The 23,262-nt window shown below is 35.6% G+C and overlaps 2 pseudogenes; both read right to left on the bottom strand.

The window, feature by feature from the left end:
- Positions 1-6,405: 6,405 nt before the first annotated feature.
- LOC150041126 (putative heat shock protein HSP 90-beta-3 pseudogene) lies at positions 6,406-7,162 on the bottom strand (annotated as a pseudogene).
- LOC150041127 (heat shock protein HSP 90-beta pseudogene) lies at positions 7,151-8,501 on the bottom strand (annotated as a pseudogene).
- Positions 8,502-23,262: the final 14,761 nt, after the last annotated feature.

A 23,262-nucleotide genomic window follows, 5' to 3' on the forward strand; every position in this document is an offset into this window, starting at 1 on the left:
ATACCATTTTTCAAGGAACAGCACTGCTATATCAGACTGGCAATGAGAGCCCAGCAGGAAGAGGGGGGATTGTAAGAATGGGGTGAGGCTGACATTCTCCCTAAGATTTTTTTCCCCCCTCAGGATTGATGCTTTACCATTGGAAGCACAGATTCACTTTTTGCTTTTGGTGGTTAACTGGAAAAAGAGTCTTGTAGACTTTACTGTCAATTTAGCTTCAAACTTTGGTCCTCAGAGCTCAGCATCCTGAGTGCGATAACAGGCATGAGCCACAAGTACCCTGCTAAAAAGCATAAAATTTTAGTGAATGAAAATCCTCTTCTCTGGAGGTCTAATTTTTCCACTTTTGTTCTTCTTCAAGATATTTCAGTATTTATAGATCTTACTAATTTTCACTAAAATACCTTTTATTTTGATTGGATTTAACTAAAAGTAAAGGCCTTTACCTTTTATATTATTCATTGTTCTAACAAATACACAGACTGTTTTTCATCTTATTATGGTTTTCCATTTTTTTTTTTGCTTGTTGTTGTTCCAGTCTGGGGAATGAAGTCAGAGTCTAGGCCCTTATCATGGAAGAAGTATACCCCATGATATTCTTATCTCTAGTTATCTACCAAAAACCTGAATTAGGACTGTGGCTCAAGTGGCAGAGTGCTAGCCTTGAACACAAAAGCTCAAGAACAGTGCCCAGGCCCTGAGTTGAAGCTCTAGGACCAGCACCATAAAAACAAGTATGAATTTCTCTGAGCATATAAGTGCATAAATACACTATTATAGATTTAGGTATAGTAAAACATATCAAAATTTGATTGTTAAATATAGAAATTTGTTTTCCCACCATTTTGGAGGTAGAAGTTTAAGATCAAAATTCCAGCATAGTTGGGCTCTGGTAGCTACCTTTTTAAATATGTCTTCTCACATGCTATTTCTTCAGAGAATGAACAAAATCTTAGAAGGCACCAGTCACATTGCAATAGAACCTACTCTTATTAACTTATTTAACATTATCTCCTTTAAAACTTATCTTAAAATTTATTGATATTAGATGCTACTAAATGAGCATGTGAATTTTTATTTGACTTAATTTACTTCAGAGTATAGACATATGCACATATACAGACTATATTATTTTATTCTTAGACTAAACATGGAAGTATTCAAGGTGGATGTCATACTCCCAGAAGTTTCAGATAAAATTATTAATTTAAATTTTCTAAGAATTACTCCAGTTAGTCTTGACTCCCGCAAATGAGCTTCCTTGAAGTCTATTCTTATACTCTTTTAGATTTAAATGATACTTTTCCACTTCATTATTTCTTCATAGACCTTATCTGCTTTTAATTCATGGGCAATTTTTCAAAATGGCGGGTCTATTATTTATTGCTGTTCTCATAAACAGTTATTCTTTATTTTTATGTACTAATTTATCCATTGCAATCTAGTTATATGATTTAATTGATGGCTAGTCTAAAATAATTTTCAAATTATTCTGTCATTTTCAACATTTGGTATTTACTATATATTGATTCAAATGATCTAGACACATCTTGAATGTATCATGGAACCTTTAAAAATTCAGAAACTGGGAACCTATAAAGGCTGCTATCCTTTTCCCTAAAATGTAATTATTTTTATTATCTTTAAGTGATTGTGTAATAAGTGTTAATATAGCATGTCAATTTATAAATACTGAAAGTGGTGATATTGATCAAGATACATTGCATTCATAAGCTGATCTGTTGAATGACCACTCCTCTATACAGCTACTTAAATATAATAGTAAAAATTTTAAATATAAATTTATGAACACAATACATTAAAAACATTTTTGTATGTAGTTGTATGTAGGACTTGCCATTGAACAAAGGATTGTTACAAATACATCACTTTTTTTTATTTTAATACTGTAAAACTTGATCAATGTCACTTCTTTCAACATGGGACCAAGTTTTTAGTATTTACTTTTAACTTTTATTTTCCCCAAAGAAAACTGATTAGTATTAAATACTTTTGCATACAAAAATCATGTGTGATTTGTTTATTGCAAGATACTTTCTCTGAGCTGTGCTCTCCAATAGAACACACATTGTGGGTAGAACCTCATGCATTTACTCATTTATCAACAAATTTGCATTTTGTCAGTGTTAAGCATTGAAGATAAAGTTGTACTTTTGGTATTATTAAGAACTTCACTGATTTTTTTTCATCATGGTAATAGAGTTTTATAGGATATTTCATTCATATTTCTGCATATGATATAATACTTGGAGTATGAGGAATAAGAATATTTTTCAATGTAGCCATTTGTTTCTCAGAATGCTTTATGCTACTGGCATATTTTCCTCCATTTTTGTTTTCTTTCTTTTTTTCTCAGTCAGTCCTGGTGTTTGAACTCAGGGCCTCAGCACTGTCCTTGGATTTTTCTGAAGGCTAACACTCTACCACTTGAGCCACAGAGCCACTTCTGCCTTTTTCTGTGTAAATGATATTGAGGAATTAAACCCAGAGCTTCGTGCATGCTAGACAAACACTGTACCACTAGTTTATGCTACCAGCTCTTCTCCATTTCTCTGACAAATGGAAATATTTAAAACCATTATGTTTAAATTCTACTATTTTGATTTTAGAATATAAAATGCCAATACCTTCAAAACATTAAGTTAATTTTTCCATTCCTCGGAGAAGGAAATTGAAACCTCAGAGGTATATAATTTGTCAAAAATCATATAGATGTCATATGGCAAGTTGACATTATAGCATAAGTTATGATTTCTAGTAAAAAATGCTTTATCCTACCAACATTTCTACATTTAAGGTAATACAAGCCAATGTTTGCAAGTTCTAAGTAGGTTATTTTTAAGGAGCATTGCACAGTTATTTTACAAATATATAGAAATCACAGCAAAGGATTCTAGTAAAAGAACATGTTGAAACATCACTGAAAGCAGGTGGCAGCGATGATACAGTAGATGCCAGACTTCATTCCTACCACAGAGAACAATGCATGGGATTTGTACAGTGAACATTTACAAAGCTGACAAACTATCTTTTAAAGACATGATAGTACTTTGCCACTCCCATCATCAGTGCATGAGGTTTATTTTCACATTTTTTCCACATTTAGCAAGATGAATGGTTTTCTTCACATACATTATAAAAACAGTAGAATGATATAGAATTATACTTTAATTTTCATTTCCCAAATGATGAACGATGCTACGTATCTTTACCAAATTGACCTTCTATATATCTTTATGAATGAGGGATCTGCTCAAAGCTCTTAGTTATTTCAATTTGATTTTGGTTTGGTTTGGTTTGGCTTTTATGCCTATGCTGGGGCATGAAGTAAGTCAGAGCCTTGAGCTCTCTTGCCTTTTTCACTAATGGCTGAAAATTTACCATTAAAACAGAACTTTACTTATTGCTCATTGCTCATTAGCTGGAGATAAGAGGCTCTCAGATTTCTCTTCCTTAGTTGGGTCCTAATCACGATCCTCAGATCTCAGCCTCCTGAATAGTTAGGATTGATTTCATTATCCACTGGTACTCAACAATTATTTGGTTTCTTTTATTATTATATTTAAGTAGTAGTACATAGGAGATGCCTGTCAAGAAATTATAAATCCAATGCAGCCCTTTCATCATTCTCCCCCATCCTCCACAGTCCAATCCCTCCCTTCAAATTTTCCTAGCTTCATTGTATATACACTGAATATAAAGTCTGAATTCTCCCTACTTCCTGTCTTTTTCTCTGACACCCCTTCCTCACTATTCAAGTACCCCAATATACTATTGAATGACTAGTTTCCTAATATTGATTTTGTTGGAGTATGAGTTAGTTTTTCTAAGGAATTACTCTCCTTGAATTCTTGAATTCTCTACAAATACCATACTTCCATAAACCCCATATGTGTCTTCTTTTTGTACACACAGATGTGAGAGAAAACATGCCTCATTTATCATTTGGATCTGACATAATATTTCAGGTCTGCTATTTCTTTGCAAATAATATAATATCATTCTTCCTACTGGATTAATAAATCCATTGTGTATAAATAATACATTAACTTGATTCATTTTCCAACAATGCATATCTGGGCTATTCCAAACCTTGGCTATGGTAAATAGTGCAGCAATGAACGTGGTTCTCCATATGGCTTTACTGTATCTTGATTTGTAATCTATTGGATAAATGCCCAAAGTGGCATTGCTATAGAATAGGATAATCTGTGTTTAGGGTTTTGTGTGTGCCAGTACTAGAGTTTGAAATAAGGTTATGCTCACTGGGTTTGAGGGTGATTTTTTTCTCAAGGATAGCAGTGTACTACTTGAACCAAAACTTTACCTTTGTCTTTCTGGTGGTTTATGAGAAAAAAACATTCCACAGACTTTATTTCTCAGGCTGTTTCAAACCACAATCCTCCGATCTCAGCCTTCTAATAAGCTAGGATTATAGGCATGAATCACCAGCACCTACCTATGTGTAATTTTTTGATGAACCTCAAAATTGCTTTCCAGAATGGTTGAAAAATTTTACATTTTCATCAACAGTGTATTTGGTTTGCTATCCCCTCAGCATCTGTTATTTTCATTCTTGATGATGGCTAGTCTAATTGGGGTAAAAGTGAATCTCAGTGTTGTTTTGATTTGCAGTCTTTAAAGGTCAAGGACATTGAGTATTTCATCAATTGGTCATTTTCACTAATTCTTCTGAGAAGGATCTATTTAGTTCATTTGTACTCTTATTAACTGTGTTGATGATTCTTTGAGGGTTTAGTCTCTTGCTCTTTTTATGGGGCAGAATCCATTATTTGAGAGATAGATAAGAAAGATCTCCCATTTTGTAGACTATCTTTTTAGATTTATAACTATGTCCTTTTCAGTGCAGAACAAAATCTAGAGACATAAGGCAAAATAGTATGTAAGGACCTCCAGGATAAGGAAACAAAAGCCATTTAATGAGTGATTGTTGTCCTTAATGTACTATACTATCTCTCATCTCTTTTGCTATCCTTTGGTTATCTCATGTTATTACAATATTTCACCTTAATATCTGATATATTTTATATGTGATCACTTGGTTATTTGAAATTGGATAGGGAAGGGGGAAATCAAGATGAGCGGGGGGAGGGTAGGAGGGAAATGGGGACCATGTCATTAGAAAGGGTATCAATATTTGTGAAGTTATGCACCTTCTATCTGGTGAATATAATGTAACCCTTCTATTAATCACAATAAAAAAATTAAAAAAGAAAAAGTAAAAGAAAAAAAGAAATGTCTTAAGTTGATGCAATCCCATTTGTTAGTTCCATCTGATTTACTGAGCCCCTGGAACTTGACTTAGAAAGTTTCTGTTTCAATGCTGGAGGGGATGTGGCCAGGAGGGATCACTACTACACTGTTGGTGGGAGTGCAAACTCATTCAACCACTATGGAAAGCAGTATGGCAGTTCCTCAAAAGACTAAACATAGAGCTCCCCTATGAGCCAGCAATTCCACTACTTGGCATTTACCCAACTGTCCAGAAACAAGGGCATACTAAATCCACTAGCACAATGATGTTCATTGCAGCACTATTTACCATAGCAAAGATATGGAACCAACCCAGATGTCCCTCAGTTGATGAGTGGATCAACAAGATGTGGTATTTATACACAATGGAATTCTATGCTGCTATCAGAAAGAATGGCATCACCCCATTTGTAAGGAAATGGAAAGACAGAAAAAATCTTATGAAGTGAAGTAAGCCAGACTCAAAGAACATAGGCCCAATAGTCTCCCTCATTTGTCATAATCAGTGGAAACCTTGGGCCCTCCTAGCAGAGATTTACAATAAGCAAAATCTAGAGACATTAGGCTAAATGTAAGGGCCAGTTTTTCCAACACTGTTTCTTTAGGAGGCTGTCTTTTTTCTATCTTGTTTGTTGTTGTTGTCATTGTTTGGTTTGGTTTGGTTTGGTTTGATTTTGGTTCTTCTCAAATATTAGACGGTTGTACTTCTGTGGGTTTATTACCAGATTTTCTGTTCAATTATTTCTCAGGTGTATTCTATGTGTGTGCCAGTATGAAGCTATTATTACTATAGTTGTATAATATTTTAGAGACTGAGATTATTATCCTACCAGTACTACATTTTAATTTTTTTGAATTGTATAAAACTCCATCTTTTATTTTGCATACTTTTAATTTTGGAACACAAAAATACACAATACACAACACCCAACCCTGCTGGCAGAAGGAGGGAGGGAGGGGGACAGGGCTTGAATCCCTTGTTTCCTGCCTTGGACATGGGACAGGAAAAGACAACATCAGCAGAGGGGAGTGAGGTGGAACAGGGCCAGTCTAGGATGCTTGGGGACACTGTACAGAGGGCGGCGCTGGCTTCCTTTCCAGTGGGGCTTTCTAATCTACTTCCATGCGGGAAGCATCCTCATCACCCTGTAGAGGTGGGATCTCATCGGGAATGGCAGCGCTGGGCTCCTCTGCAGCCACCTCATCCTCATCAATGCCCAGGCCTATCTTGATCATGTGGTAGATGCAGTTGGAGTGAGTCTTGGGGTCTTCAAGGGAAAAGCCACAATAAAGCAATGCAGTTTCAAACAGCAGCACAACTAGTTCCTTGACGGCCTTGTCACTTTTGTCTGCCTCAGCTTTCTGCCGCAGTGTTTCTACGATGGGGTGGTCAGGGTTGATATCTAGGTGCCTTTTGGCCATCATGTAGCCCATGGTAGAGTTGTCTTGAAGTGCCTGGACCTTCATAATCCTTTCCATGTTGGCTGTCCAGCCATATATGCTGGTCACAATGTAGCAGGGAGAGGACATGAGCCTATTGGAGATTGTCACCTTCTCAACCTTTTTATCCAAGATTTCTCTCATGAGCTTCCAGAGATTCTCAAATTTGGCCTTGCTCTCCTCCATCTTCTTTTTCTCCTCTTCATCTTCTGGCAGCTCCAGACCCTCCTTGGTCACAGAGACCAGGCTCTTACCATCAAACTATCCTATAGCTGCTGCACGCAGTACTCATCAATGGGCTCTGTCATATACACCACTTCAAAGCCCCGCTTCCACACCCGTTCCACAAAGGCAGAATTAGCAACCTGCTCTTTGCTCTCACTAGTGATGTAGTGGATTGACTTCTGAGTCTCCTTCATAGGAGCACATACTCTGACAGAGAAGTCATCTCATCTCCAGAATGGGAAATGTGATAGCGCAGCAGCCCAGAAAGGCGCCGCCGGTTAGTAAAGTCCTCAAGGATGCCAAGCTTTAGGTCCTTTGAGAATGCCTCATAGAATTTCTTGTAGTTCTCTTTGTCTTCTGCCAGCTCAGAAAAGAGCTCAAGGCACTTCTTCACAATGTTCTTACGGATGACTTTTAAGATCTTGCTCTGCTGGAGCATTTCTCGGGAGATGTTCAGGGGTAGGTGCTCACAATCAGCCACACCACGGATAAAGTTGAGATATTCTGGTATTAACTCATCACAGCTATCCATGATGAACACACTACAGACATAAAGTTTGATATTGTTCTTTTTCTTGTTCTCAAATGGGTCAAAGGGAGCCTGACGAGGGATGAAGAGCAGTGCTCTGAACTCCAACTGACCTTCTACGGAGAAGTGTTTGACCGCGAAGTGATCTTCCCAGTCATTGGTAAGGCTCTTGTAGAATTCTCCATATTCCTCCTGAGTGATGTCATCAGGATTTCTGGTCCAAATGGGCTTGGTCTTGCTCAGTTCTTCCTGATTAATATACTTCTCCTTAATCTTCTTGGTCTTCTTTTTCTTTTCCTTAACACTGTCATCTTCCTCATCTGATCCCACATCTTCAATCTTAGGCTTCTCCTCTTCATCCTTTCCTTCTTCTTTCTCACCTTTCTCTTCTTCTGCTTCATCATCGCTGATTTCCTTCTCTCCTTCCTTCTCCAAGTAGAGGGTAATGGGGTAGCTTATGAACTGAGTGTGCTTCTTCACCACTTTCTTCACACGCCTCTCCTCTAAATACTCTGTCTGATCTTCTATGAGGTGGAGGATCACTTTGGTACCACCGCCAAGGGGCTCACCATGGTCTGCTCGAATACTGAAGGATCGCCCAGCAGAAGACTCCCAAGCATACTGCTCGTCATCATTGTGCTTTGTGATCACCACTACTTTCTCTGCTACCAGAGAGGCATAATAAAAATCCAACACCAAACTGCTCAATCATGGAGATGTCTGCTCCAGCCTGGAGAGCCTCCATAAATGCCTTAGTACCAGACTTGGCAATGGTTCCCAAGTTATTAATGAGGTCAGCCTTGGTCATGCCGATGTCTGTGTCTACCAAGGTGAGGGTCCGTTCCTGAGGGTTTGGAATGATGTCAATTTTCAGCTCTTTACCACTGTCCAACTTGGAAAGGTCTGTCAGGCTCTCATAACGAATCTTGCCCAAGGCATCAGAAGCATTGGAGATCAACTCCCGAAGGAAAATTTCCTTGTTGGAATAGAAGGTATTAATGATGAGAGACATGAGTTGGGCAATTTCTGCCTGAAAGGCAAAAGTCTACACCTCCTCCTCTCCATGGTGCACTTCCTCAGGCATCGTGCAGGGGAAAGAGCTACAGTGCTGGACGAGGTGGACCCGGACGGCGTGGGACTCGCACTCGAGGAGTGTTGCGCGGGGCTGACTCGAGAGCTACATTTTTATTTTTTACCTAGGACTGATTCGAAGCATTTTGTGGTTCCTTGTGAATTTTGTGATTGTTTTCTCAAGAAGAATTACATTGGTGTTGATTCTTTACTGGGTATTTCATAGAAGTTGTAGATTGCCTAGGCAGTATTGTCATTTTCATAAAGTTAATATTGGCTATGCAGGAACATGAGCCTAGATGCTGTTCTTGAGCTTTTCTGCTAAATCCTAGTGTTCTACCACTTGATCTACAGTTCCACTTCAGATTTTCTGGTGAGTAATTGAAGATAAGAATCTCACAGACTTTTCTTTCCTATGTTGGCTTTGAACTGAAATCTTCAGAGTAGCATGAACCATCAGCACCTGGCTCAAAGAACATCTTTCATAGAACAAAAGTTATTGATTTAAATAAATCTCCGATTTAAAGTTATGTAATGATCCATTTTTAGCTATTTTATACGCTACTGAGATCAAAGTTTATGTGTAAGCCTAGAGATACCAAACTAATCATATAGCACTTCTTTTAAACACAAATTTCCTTACTTGAATTCTCATTCTCTTTCTTAAAAATACTCAGAGGTAGAGTGCTTGCCTAGCATGCATGAAGACCTGGGTTCAATTCATTAGAAACACATGCATAGAAAAAGCCGGAAATGTTGCTGTGGCTCAAGTGGTAGAGCTCTAGCCTTGAGAAAGCCTAAGGACAGTGCTAAGGCCCTGAGCTCAAGCCCAGGACTGGCAAAAAAAATACACAGACATTTGTATATATAGGACTAATTTCTGTTTAGACTGTTCTTTTCTATGAATCTTTATATCAACACCATATTATCTCATTGTTGTATATTTATAATAAACTTTGAAGGCACATAGTTTCTTATTCTATTTTTGTAAGATATTACTGTAAAAGTTATTTTGTGACATCTAAGTAATTTCAATTTTCATATGGAATTTTCATGTCAATGGCTCATACCTTTAAGCCTAGCTAATCAAGAGACACTACTGGGACAGGAAAGCCTCTGCTTGGATGGCAGAAATGGTGTCAGATCTTAGAGTCACTTGTGCTTGGCCAATCAAATTAATCAGAGCCGGGAGGTCATAGAATAGTTTGTAAGCATGCCTTACTAATGCCCATGCCTTTCATAACTGGGCAGGAACTTGTCAATCATCTGTGATAGTGGTAGTTTAAAGTTCTAACTGAGTAAAGTTTGATTTGACTCCAGCCACAAATTCAGGAAAGTTTGTGGATCTGACAACTAAAGCATTGTTTAAGGTTGCAGAAATTTAGTTCCCCAGACAATCAAGAAAAAGCCTTTGCAAATGGGTGCTATGTAAGCTACACTATTGTAGCCAAAGATGGTTTGTGCAGTTGTTAAATGTCAAATATGATCTCTAGTTTGGAGTAAATTATTGTTCCTAATATCTAATCCTTGCAACCCCTTGATAAAACAGGCTAGGCTTCTTAAGGTCCCTGGTCAAGCACAGAGACAACACCCCTGAGTCAGCTTGAAGAAGTCACAGAAGTTGAATCTCCGCCCATCAATCCCCGTTAGACCAAGGGACCAAAGTCATTTTTGGAAAATGTGACAGGATAAATTAGGGGTATAGAAAAGAGTAAAAAATTGCACTTGTGTTTCTTTTAAAATAAAGACGGGGGAGATGTTGGGGACTGACTGTGGGGTCAGTGACCGTGACTGTGGGGTCAGTGACCTTGGACCCGCACAATTGAGTACACAAGGAAGTAAGCTCTTATCATGATTTTGGGCTGTGTCAATAGCTTCTCATTTAACCTATTTCAGACTTGATACTGTTTGTACGAATGTAGCCCCTGGCAGTTCCCTAGTTTAAAGAAGTGTATTTAAGATTGAGAACTGGAAATAAACGGGGCTACGGTCTTGGGCTACAGGCTTCTTAAGCTGTGGCTCCTGATTTGGGCTGTAGCCCTCCTGAACCCCATCTGTTTGTCTCTCTTCTATTTTTTCCTAGTCCTTGCCCCCTATTTCAGGAATCCCAATCTGCGAACCCTGGTTTGCTGCCGGTTGGCCCCGGCAATTATGAAAAGTTAATAAGAAAGGAGAGATCTTTAAAGGATGATATTACTTTGCACAATGTTAATTACTGGACCACATGGATAATAGAGTGCTCTCAGTATTTCAGATAATCATTGCTGGAATGATATTTAGGACTATTTTATTGCCATTTGTTCTTGCAGGTAAACTTTGAATAATTCTGTTTTACATTCTGAAATGCTTACATTATATATTGGACTTAATCAGTCAAGGTATCAGTCATGTAAACTCATGTGAAGAAACTGAAATCTTTGATCATCTCTGAGGTAACTGTGATTTTTATCACAACTATGTGAATATAGAGTAAACTAAGGCTCCCAAAAAAATGACATTGCCAGTCCATTATATTTAGGTCTACAAAGCATTGGAATGAAAACCTTATTCTTCTATGACTAATTTTTGTCACACCAAATTTAAAATTTATCCCCCAAAATTTGACATTTTATATTGTTCTGTGGAAAGCATGTCAAATGAGTCCATGTTTTAAAACAGCAGGGAAGTTTCCAGTGCAACAATTAACTGGCAACATATGCCACTGCTGCCAGGAGGATTTTTAATCCCATTAAACATTAATGTTGCATTTTTGCTTCTGTCACAATAAGGCAGCCATCTGTGTTTGAACCTGCTGGGAAACTGGGGATGTGTTTACAGAAACAGAAGAGAGAAAGAAAGTAGATAGCCAGGAAATTCAGGTTTATGTGGCTTGAATCTGTAGTCAAAATCTTTAAAAACATGATTTAAGGAGTTGGATGGCTGTGCAAATACTTTTGATCTTCAGTAGCTCAACTGCAACCACAACTTTTAAAAATTTTTCACATAAGTAACTTATCTTTATTTATATTAAAGAGCTCTTTATCCATCTACCATAAAAAAGTAAAGAGCATGTAATTTAGTGTGGAAACATTTCTTACAATTTTATAAAACATACTTTGCAATTGCTGCTGACTTTCACATTCATCAGGAGACAGAATAAGTGATTCAAGAGCTGCTATAACTCAAATGCCTTATAACTACCTCTTTATAATGTTCTGTTAAAAAGCAGTGACCCAAGACACAGGGAGGAAAATCGGATAGCAAACTGATAGCACCATTTTCCTGTCATAAATGATCACTTGTTGCCTGGGTGCTGAAAGTGTGGATTGTTACCGATTTATCCACTTTAATTTTAAGAAAAGTCCAAATACTTTTCAAGTACTATGCATATGAGATGCCTGAATTCCATGCTAAACCCAATGCTATGAGGCTTTCCCCTGTTTTCATCTAACCATTTTAAACAGACCATATGCTTTATTTATCCATTTCTACAGGGATACTGTAAGGGATCAATTTCAATCTGTTATACCTACTTACCAGTTCTCTTGATGTCATTTGTTGAAGGCACTGCCCTCTCTCTATTGAATGATATTGGTTCATGTTTTGAAAATCATTTATTTTTAAATGTGAAGTTTTATATATTGGTTCTTAATTTTACCCCATTTGTTTCTATGTCTGCCTTTGTACTTTATTTTATTGCTCATTATACTGTCATAGTAATGTGAAAAATTTAATGAAGTAGTGTAAGGTCTCCAACTTGATTCTTTTACAGATTTTGACTATGAGGAATTTTGAAGATTTAATATGAATTTTAGGATGCATTTTCCTCTTTTGGCAAAACATTGAAGCTAATAATTGAATTTTATCTGTAAATATCTGGGAGTAGTACCAAAATCTTAATATTAATCTTGAAATAAATGAACAGATGTCTATCCATTTCTTGGTACAGTATCTTGTCAACAAAAAATTTCTGTTGACATATAATAATTATAGACAAATATGAAATACCATGTTTGATTACTACATTCAGTGAGTCATAATCAAACAGGAAAATTAATATTTTACTATTTTATATCTTTAGAATATATAAATAATTCTGAAACACTTTTAAACTATTTTGTAGATTTCTGTATTCAAATTTTTATCCTTCTTATTTAAGTTTATTATTAAATATTATTTCTTTTCTGGTTGTATAAAGAAAATTATTTCTTTAATTTAATTTTTGCAATTACTTGTTGCTAGTATACAGAATTGCAATTCATTAAAATATTATACTGTTATAACTTCTTAATTTTTTAGCTCTGTTTATATATTTTGTATTTTTGTAAACATAAGTCAATGCTATCTGAATAAAATGTTTTACATTCTTCCTTTACTAATGTGAAGGTTATTAACTTCTTTTTCTTTAATTACTCTTGCTAAGATTCCTAAACAGAACAGACTAAAAAGAACAACATTTTATTGTTCCATAGAGGAAAATTATGCATCTTTCACATGTAGGCTTACAATAAATGCTCCTTTGAAATAATTCATATTCATCACATCTGCTTTCAAGTGGCCTAAAAAATGGAATACTAGTCCAATCAATATCCTATGTCAGACAAGAGAGATATCAGAACCTAAGGGATTCCCAGACACAAAATAGAACTATGCATATTGTCCCTTCTTTTATTTCTAACCTGAGAGAGTGTCAGTGCTATATGAAAATATATCCTATTATGCTAGTGTTGATATTAGGAAGTACATAAATACACATACAAAGACATTTTTCTATTCTTTTCGTTATATCTTTTTGGTTTATAAGTATTTCGTGTATGTGGTTTCTGTTTGTTCTCTAGGGTTCTCACAAAAACATTGTGGTCTGCACATTGTTAACTGTATATATTTATGAAAAATGAAAGACTATATTTTCATATCACATTACATTGCTTATAATGACTTCACTCTTAGTTTTTAGTTTAAGTACTTAGAGCTATACATTACCCTCATAGCACTGCTTGACTTAATCCCATGAGCTGTTTTCCCCCTTTTATCTCTCTTTATTGCCATAAAACAATTGAGCAAAGAGATTCCCTTGTGATATTTCCATAAATGCATGTGCAATAATTTATCAAGTTCCACCTCCTCTATTACTCTTTTTATCCTACATTCTCTTATTTCTCTAGCTTTGCTTGTCTTAGTATTTTGTACAAGGCATTTGGGATTTGCTTAAATCTAAAGTCAAATATTTATTTTGATGCTTATTATCTAGGTGACTTTGAGCTTCAGTTCCATTGGCTGCAATGTTGAATAAATAGGGTCTTCATTTATATAATTTATACATAAGAAGTAGAATAATGCATTTACAAAGCTTAATTCTATATGTAAGATTTTTGGTGGGTATTAATAATAATTATTACACATTACAATCTTAGTATTTGTGCCTTGGCAGGATAATCCTTCTAAAATCTAGACTAACTCATCCATTTCATGCCACCTTGTTTTTTTTTCTTTCTTGAATTTTTTCTTTTTTTTTAAAAAAAAACAAAGGTTGTGGGCTTGAACTCTGGGCCTGGATGCTATTCCTGAGATCTTCAGAATAAGGATCGCACTATACCAATTTGAGCTACAGTGCCACTTCTACTACATTTTTTATTGTTTTCCTGTACACTCATTATTCTCTTTTAAAATGTTGCCTTGAAGTTCATATTAAATTCTAGCTCCTTCATAAAGTCTTTAGTGACTACTTCGTTCTTCATTAATTTCACTTTTTTACCTGAATTTTGGATTTTGGTAGCACTTCTTTGTAATATATATATATATATATATATATATTCACTATGCAGTATTGCATTTCAACATCAATATATTTGTGTGTATTCTATTTCATAAATTTAAAATCATCTATGAAAATTTATCATTCCAAAAGAAAAAAGAAAATTATGACTCTAAATTTTGGATGAAGAAATTACATTATTATAATCCCTAAAATATTTCAATGAACATATAAATAATGAATTTGTAAAATGATGAAAAAAGCCTTGAATTTCCGAAAAATTAATTTCAAATTACATTTATATAATATCCTTCTTTAGTCATAAGCTCTTTTTACTGAGTCTATATAGGAACTAGGGAAATCATAAATACTTTCATAATTTTTTATAAAGTCTGTTACCTATTTTTGTTTTATTTTGCCCTTTCCTTGATATCTGATTTCATAATGTGTGAAATAGGCAATCTTATTACACCATTTAAATCTCTGCAACCAATTTTACCTGGTGCTTTAGGTAAATAGCTGGGGGCATGACCTGTTTAATTAAGATTGTACTTCATTGAGTTTCCAAACTCAATCCCTCCCATTTCCTCTCTCTTTATCTTTCTCACTTTTACTGAAATTTGTTTCAATTTGCATCATTAAATTATTAATAATTAAAGGAAAACTTAAATCATTAACAATGAAATACATTCAAATTTACAAATGTGTAATTCTTTTCAACTAATCTTAACCTTAAAAGTGAGAAAATATACCTTATAAAATTAAGTAGCTTATTGGCCCATAATTTGTACTGGAAATACTGGGAAATGTAGAGAAAAGAATGTCAGTCCTCAACACTTACAACATAGTTCTTTAATTTCCGTTTTCTTTTCTTTTTTTAAATTTTATTGTCAGAATATAAAGGGGTTACAGTTATATTCATCAGGTAGTGGTGCATTATTTCTCACACATTGATATCACTGCTCATGACTTTCTTTCAGTTTCTCACACCTTCCACTCATCTTGTTTTCCTCATTCTCTTCCTTACTTCAAATAAATAAACATGTATACAATATACCAGATAACAAAGTCAGGTACGGTAACCACATGAGATTAACAATAAGGAGAAAAAAGAGAAAAGAAATAACATACTTCTTTAAGAACAACAATCACAAAAATAAACCTCTTGTTTCCGTATCTAGCGTTCATTTTGTTTAGTCTCATCCAATATGACCATGACCATATGTACATAGCTTTTGAGCTATTGTGATCCTCTGCTAATTATTATGAATGAGGTAAACTATGGAGCCTATGTTCCATTGGGTCTGCCTTACTTCCCTTAATAAGATTCTTTTCAAGTCTTTATATTTCCTTACAAATGGAGTGATGTCATTTGTTCTGATGGCAGCACAGAATTCCATTGTGTGTAAGTACTATATCTTCTTCATCCATTCATCTACTGAGGGAATCTGGTTTGGTTCCATATCTTTGATATGGTAAATAGTGTCACAATGAACATCATTGTGGTAGTGGGTTGAGTATGCCCTCATTTATGGACTTTTGGGTAAATAGTAAGGAGTGGGATTGCTGGGTTATAGAGGAGCTCTATGCTCTCTTTTGAGGAATCTCCACAGTGCTTTCCAGAGTGCTTGAATCAGTTTACACTCCCACCAACAGTGTAAATTTCCCTTCTTGTCACAACATCTGTTGGTATTAAATTCCTTCTTGATGCTATTCTAACTAGGGTGAGATGGAATCTCAAAGATGTTTTGATTCACACTTGTTTTATGTCCAGAGATGTCGGTCATTTCTTCATGTGTCTATCGGCCATTCTTATATCCTCTTCAGAGAAGTCTCTCGTTAAGTATTTAGCCCACCTTTGTGTCTTTGAGGATTTCTTTTTGAAAGATTCCATTTTTTGACTTGCAGGTGTATTTTAGATATGAGGCCTTTGTCTGTTGTATGGTTAGTGAAGATCTTCTCCCACTCTGTGGGGTTTCTGTTTAACTTGCTAGCTATGTTCTTTGCCATACAGAAGCTCTGCATTTTAATGTAGTCCCATTTGTCCAAACTTTCTCTTTTTTTTGCCATGGGCTTGAGCTCAGGGCCTGAGCACTGTCCTTGGACTTTCTCAAGATTATAGCTCTTCCGCTTGAGCCTCAGCACCACTTCCGGCTTTTTTCTATGTGTGTGGTACCGAGGAATCGAACCTGGGTCTTCATGCATGCTAGGCAAGCACTTTAACCACTAGGCCAAACTCCCGGCCCCTGTCCAAACTTTCTTTAATTTGTTTTGTTTCTGGGTCTTTATTAAGAAAGTTTTGACCTGTGCCAAGGAATCCGTTGCATCTCCTATTCCATCTTGTAAAGTTTTCAGGGTATCTGCTTTAGGAATTAATTCTGGTGAAGAGTGACATTAGAAGGATCCAATTTTAGTTTTCTACAGGTGCATAACCAATTCTGCCAGCACCATTTGTTTAAGAGGATGTCTGTCTTCCATTCTATTTTTGCAGCTCCCTTATCGAAGATTAGGTGGCTGTAGGTCTGTGAGCCTTTTGGTCTTCAGTTCTATTCCATTTGTCCTTGGGCCTGTTCTTGTGCCAGTACCAAGCTGTTTTTGTTACTATAGCTCTGTAATAGAGTCTAAAGTTTGGTATTGATATTCCTCCAGCGCTGTTCTTTCTGCTAAGGCTTGTTTTTGCTAAACAGGATCTTTATTCCATGTGAATTTTTGAATTTCTTCCTCTAGTTCCTTAAAGAATGACATTAGGATATTGATGTGTATTGCATTGAATTTATAGATTGCCCTTGGGCAGGACTGGGATTTTCTTTTTTTTTCCATATAGGACTGGCATTTTCATGATGTTAATTCTTCAAGTCCAGGGGCATGGGAGGTTTCTCCACTTCTTTAGTTCTACTTTAATTTCCTTTTTCAGGTTCTTAAAATTTTAATCATGAAGGTCATTTACATCATTATTTAAGTTAATTCCTAATTATTTTATTTTCTTTGAGGCTATTGCAAAAGGAATTGCTTTCCTGACTTCTGCCTCATTCTCCTCATTGTTGACATACAGGAAAGCCATTGAATTTTGAGAGTTAATTTTATAACCTTCCACCTTGCCAAAGTTACAAATCCACTCAAAAAACTTTGCGGTGGTGTTTATAGGGTTCTTTAAGTACAGAATCATGTCATGTGCGGAGGGAAGGTTTTACTTTCTCCTTTCCTATTTGGATCTCCTGTATGTTTGCTTCTTGCCTTATTGCTCTGGCTAGAAATTCTAATACTATATTATAGGCGAGTAGAGAGAGGCAGTATCCTTGTCTCATTCCTGATTTTGGAGGAAATGTCTTTAATTTTTGCCATTAATTATAATGCTAGCTGTATGTTTGTCACACATAGCTTTTACTATACTGAAAAACGATCCATGGATTCCTAGTTTCTCAAAATCTTTTAGCATGGAAGGTGTTGAGTCTGTAAAATGCTTTTTTTTCTGCATCTATTGAAATGATCATGTGATTCTTGTCCTTGCTCCTGTTGGTGAGATGATCTATATTAACTGACTTGTGTATATTGAACCAGCTTTGCATCCCTGTGATGAATCCTGTTTGATCATACTATATGATTTTTTAATGAATTGTTGAATACAATTGTCCAGTATTTTAGTTTTGCTTTAATTTTAATAAATTGTTTCTTTGGGGAATGGTTTGTTGCTCTTTTTCCAAGAGCTTAAGGTGAGCCAATATATCATTGGTTTCAGATTTTCCTAATTTGTTAATGTAGATACTCAGAGCTATAAATTTTCCTCTGAGTACTGTCTTTGCTGTGTCCCAAAGGAGCTGGTATTTTGTGTGCTCCTTTTTATTGTGTAACATAAACTGTTAAATTCTGTTATGTTCTCTTCAGTGACCCCCTGGTTATTCAACAATGTGTTGTTGAATTTTCATGAGTCACAGGTTTTCCCTTGATGGAGTTTGGTGTTGAGTTCCAATTTTCTGCCACTATGGTCTGAGAGATTTCAGAGAATAATATCAGTGTCTCTGAATTTGCACAGGTTTGCTTTCTGCCCTAAAATGCATTCTATTTTAGAAAATATTCCTTGTCCTGCTGAAAAAATAACAGACATATATTCTGGTGTGGCTGGGTGGATTAATGTTCAATTCTGAGATATCTCTATTGAGTTTTTGCTTGATTGTTCTATCCAGAGGTGACAGTGGTGTGTTAAAATCATCAACAATCACTGTGTTTGGATCTATGTGTGGTTTTAGTGTGAGTAAAGTCTGTTTGATGAAGTTGGGTGCTCTGGTATTAGGTGTGTTTAGAATGGCTATATCCTCCTGAAGGAGAGATCCCTTTAGTACTATGGAATAACCATCTTTGATTTTTAGTTTGAAGTCTATTATGTCTGATTTGAGGATAGCAACTTCAGCCTGTTTATGGGAGCCATTAGCATGATAGATTTTATTCTAGCCTCTCACTCTCAAAATGTTTTTGGTTTTTTTTGTGCAAGATGTCACTTTGGAAGGCAGCAAAAAGATTCATCTTGCTTTTTGATCCAACTATGCCATTTAATTGGAGAGTAATTCCATTTGTATTGAGGGTTAGGACTGAAAAATATTTACTAGTTCCTGCCATTTTTTTCTATTTTGTTAGTGCCTGTGATTTGTCAATTCTTTCTGTAATTACCTGGTATGCTTTTGAGGTGCCATTTCTCTGTCAATATCATGTTTGTGCTGATTTTCAATGATTTTCAATACATCTTTGAGAATTTTCCGTAATGCTGCTTCTGTCTTACAGAATTGGAGTCTTTGTTTCTGCTCATCCAGGTTAATTTTCTGGCAGGGCAATGAGCTTCATGTTTCCTACAGGAGAAAGTTGGCTGTTTTGGGCAGCTTGAATGAGGATGGAGTTGTATTCTATCTGGAGTCTATGCTGAGCTTCAGAACTCACTCTGATCCAACCTGGGGCCACTATTGTCTTAGCTACTTCAGCAGAGAGCCCTGGGGTGGAACAGCCTCTGGCTTTGTTTACCTAGAGAGGAGAGCTGCCTGCCCAGGAGGAAGTGATTACCTGGATAAGCTGACACTGGCAAATTCTTGCCCTTTTGAGAGACCCCACTTCTCAGGCTACAGTTATCATCATCTAGTTGGTCTGGCTGGGTCTTTGCCAGTAGCCAAGATGGCACTGCTCTCAACTGGTGGGGGAGGGGTTACCTTCCTAATGCTGTGCTGTGCTGTGAGAAGGAATGAGAATGTCTTTAGTGAGTACTCACATGTCCCCTATCCCCTTGGTTGTCAGGATTGTCTGTGGCTGGCAGGATGAAGATTTCTGCTTGCAGTCATCCGGTCTGTGCTGCAGGTAAGTGAGGAGCTGAGCGCTCAGGCTCTAGTGCCTTTGTCTTGGCACAGATGCTCTGGGGAATTTCAGCCACCGCAGCTGCTGTTTTGGGCTCAAAACTATCTTCTTAAGCAGACTGCCTTAATTTTTCCTCTCTGACTGACATCTCTGTGCTATTACAGCTTACGTGGTGTCACTCTTTAGCTATAAACTCTCTGCTAGTATGATAAAAACTGGTCTCTTGGCGAGAGCTCAGTTAGGCTTAACCTGAACCTCTGCCGTCTTCCACAACATAGTTCTTGATTCCAAATTATGCCAGCATTTTAAAATATTTCTAAATGGAATGTTTATCCCTATATTTAGTCATTTTTAATCTTACTGTATTATTTTTGACACTACTAATAATTTTCTTTTTTTATTTAAGATCCAAGGCCAGAATTTGAACTTGGTACCTGATGCTTTTGATTGTTGGCTACCACTCTACCAACTGAGACCTACCTTGAACCCCATCATATTAGTAATTTTCTAATAATAATAATCACTATATACAGAAGTGTGCTATTTCTTTCTGGTATAGCAAACAATTTAATGGTATTAAACTGTAAATGAAATTCTGCAGTATTTTAATATTTCCAATTTATTTCTGGTCACACTGTCTAAAATAAAAGACTCAATCTCAATTTCCTTATTCTTTTTTTTTTTTGGTGTCGGTCCTGGGGCTTGAACTTAAGGCCTGGGAGTTTTCCGGATCTTTTGTGCTCAAGTTTACTACTCTTCCTCTTGAACCACAGCACTACTAGTGGATTTTTTTTGCTGCTTAATTGGAAATGAGTTTCATTTCCAGGCTGGCTTTGAACCACAGTCCTCAGATCTCAGCCTCCAGAGTAGCTTGACTTACAGATCTGAGTGATTGGCATGTGGCTAGCTCAATTTTCAATGTGATAGTAAAAGTGTAAATCAGTTTTGTGCCCTCAATAAAAGAAAAGTTGACAATAACATAAAAGTATTAAAACTAATGAGTAAATTACTAGGATGATGCACTGAAAAATTTTGTTGACTGAAGAGCTATTTTACTGGAAATAGTGAAATCAACTACTGAAATTAGCTACTGAAATGTTTTAACCTTATAAAAATGTCTGAATATTTTGATATTTCAAAGGGAAAATTTTATTTTTTACTGATAGAAAAATTTATTATTGTCCTAGATAGATAATGAAAACACAGAAAGTGAACAAATAGCAAGGATTATATATGCTATATTAGAAAGATGAGACTTGTTTATATTTTGCATGGGACACTGACATATGACTGAGATAATTTCATTTATATTTTCTCTTGTTTTTCATTTGCTACTCTCATATGCCATGGGGTATAATTATGAACATTGGAGAATAAGTTCTGTATATCAGAAGGGTTAGTTTGTGATTAGCCATTGAGTAATGACTAGCATTTGATTCTACCTTTATTTGTAACTTACTCCATCATTGCTAAAATAAACAGTATCATTGTGTAAACCACAAATTATTGAAAAATTTGGCAAGCATTTAGATAAAATGATCAGATCTCCAGTTCTTTCTACACATGAATAACCTGAAACATTACTAGAAACCCACATACCTACATACATACATACACACATATTCCTCATCTTATATAATCCTAATAATAATCCTTGTAAGAAGCCTGTATTTCATGCTAGCTAAAACCAAAGTAAAGTATTGGCACAGTTGATATATAAAAAAGTAATCAGTACTTGAACAAATGCATAAGGAAATTGAAAAATCTTAATATCTGTGATGTATATCACAAAGGCCTAATAATTTTCATATTCTCTTACCATTAATTAAAGTAAAAATTTATAATTCAGGTGGAAAGATATATAAAAGTTATTGATAGAGAGTAGACATGGGAGTGCAAATTTCTCCTTCATTTTCAATGGATATATACACAGAAGTTTTATTGCAAGACGGTAAATTGGTTTTATCTCAATATTCTAAGGACCAATGATGCTGTTTCTCATAAAGATTGTGCAAATTTTCATTCCTTTCAATAATATGAAAAAATTTACATTTTATCTAAGTCTTCAAGAATAGACATTTGAACAGTCATGACCTGATATGGCATGGAGTTTTTGTTGTCATAGTTGTTGCTGCTTCTTGTTTATTTGTTTGTTTTGTGGTGCTGTGTGAACTCAGACTCTGCGTGCTGTCCCTGAGCTTTTCTTCTTAAGGCTAGCATTTTATCACCTTTAGCAACAGCTCCACTTATGGTTTTCTGGTTGTTAATTGGAGGTAAAAGTTTCACAGGGTTTTCTCCACAAGCTGGCTTCAAGTCTTGATACTCACAGTTCACTCTCCCAAGTAGCTAGAATAATAGGCATAAGCCACCAGTGTGCGGGTTCTTGTGTGCTTTTGACACATATTTTCCTGATAATTAATGATGTTGGCCAACTTGGAAATTGGCATATTTGATGTGGAAGCAATGTTTACTTTTAAAAGTTATGTTGTTTACTTTTGTTACTGAGATGTAAAATGCATGTATACAACTTGCAATCAAATTTATATAACTACATTAACAAAGAAAATAGAATACATTTGTGAAATAACATGATTATTGTATATATGTATATTTTATATAATGATTAAGTCTGATTAGTCCTATTTAACTCCCCAAATATTAACTACCTTCTATGGTAAAAATTATAATACTTCCTTGTGTTTCTTTGAAATATATAGGATTCACCCCCTAATGTGTAGCACATCAAATTACTTGTTCCTGTCCAAAAATAGCTTAGTATTCTGTAATCAATCTTTTCCTGTCTCTCCCTCACCCTGTTTCTCTGAAGATTCTCATAGTCCCTCAACTTCTATGAATTCACAGTCCACCTATGGATGAGATCATGTGATTTTCTCTTTTTGTATCATTTTTCTTTATATACTGGTCTACCAGTTCCATCCACATTGTTGCAGATGACAAAATTTTAATCACGTATAATATTGAATATCTTTCCAATGTGTATATGTGCCATGGATTCTATAGCCATTCATTAGTTGGTGAATACCTAGTTTCCATTTCTTAGCAGTTGTGAATTGTGCTGCAACACATACAAAAATACAATCATCTCTGCAACATATGTGCCACTGTTACTGAGTGTGATGGCAGTATCATGTACTAGCTCTATTTTTTAATATTTTGATAAATATAGGTACTTTATTCCAAAATGTCTGTGTTAATTTACATTCCTACTAATATTGCACCAAATTTCCCCTTTTCCAAATCCCTTGCTATCTAATGCCATGTTAATACCATCATTCATATTAGACAATGAATATAAAAACAGAAATGTCTATTGGTAGAGGAATACATGGAGAACATGTGGAGTATTTATATGCCTAAAATTGAATATTAACTATAAATGATACATTGAAGAATATTAACATATCAATTTTATAAAGGAAACATGTTCTATTATTTGAAACAATACAGATCAACTAAGAAATATTTGAATTAAACCACTCAGACTTACAAAAATAACACACATCTCATTCATGTATGGAATCTAAAACAAACTCAAAAGTGACCAGAAGAGTGGTACTGACTAGAGAGCTCAAGTGAAGGAATTGGAGTCTAAGAAATCTTAGAAATTCAAGATTAC

The sequence above is a fragment of the Megascapheus bottae genome, chromosome X, assembly GCF_031878675.1.
Source record: "Megascapheus bottae isolate mThoBot1 chromosome X, mThoBot2.hap1, whole genome shotgun sequence".
NCBI classification, from domain to species: Eukaryota; Metazoa; Chordata; class Mammalia; order Rodentia; family Geomyidae; genus Megascapheus; species Megascapheus bottae.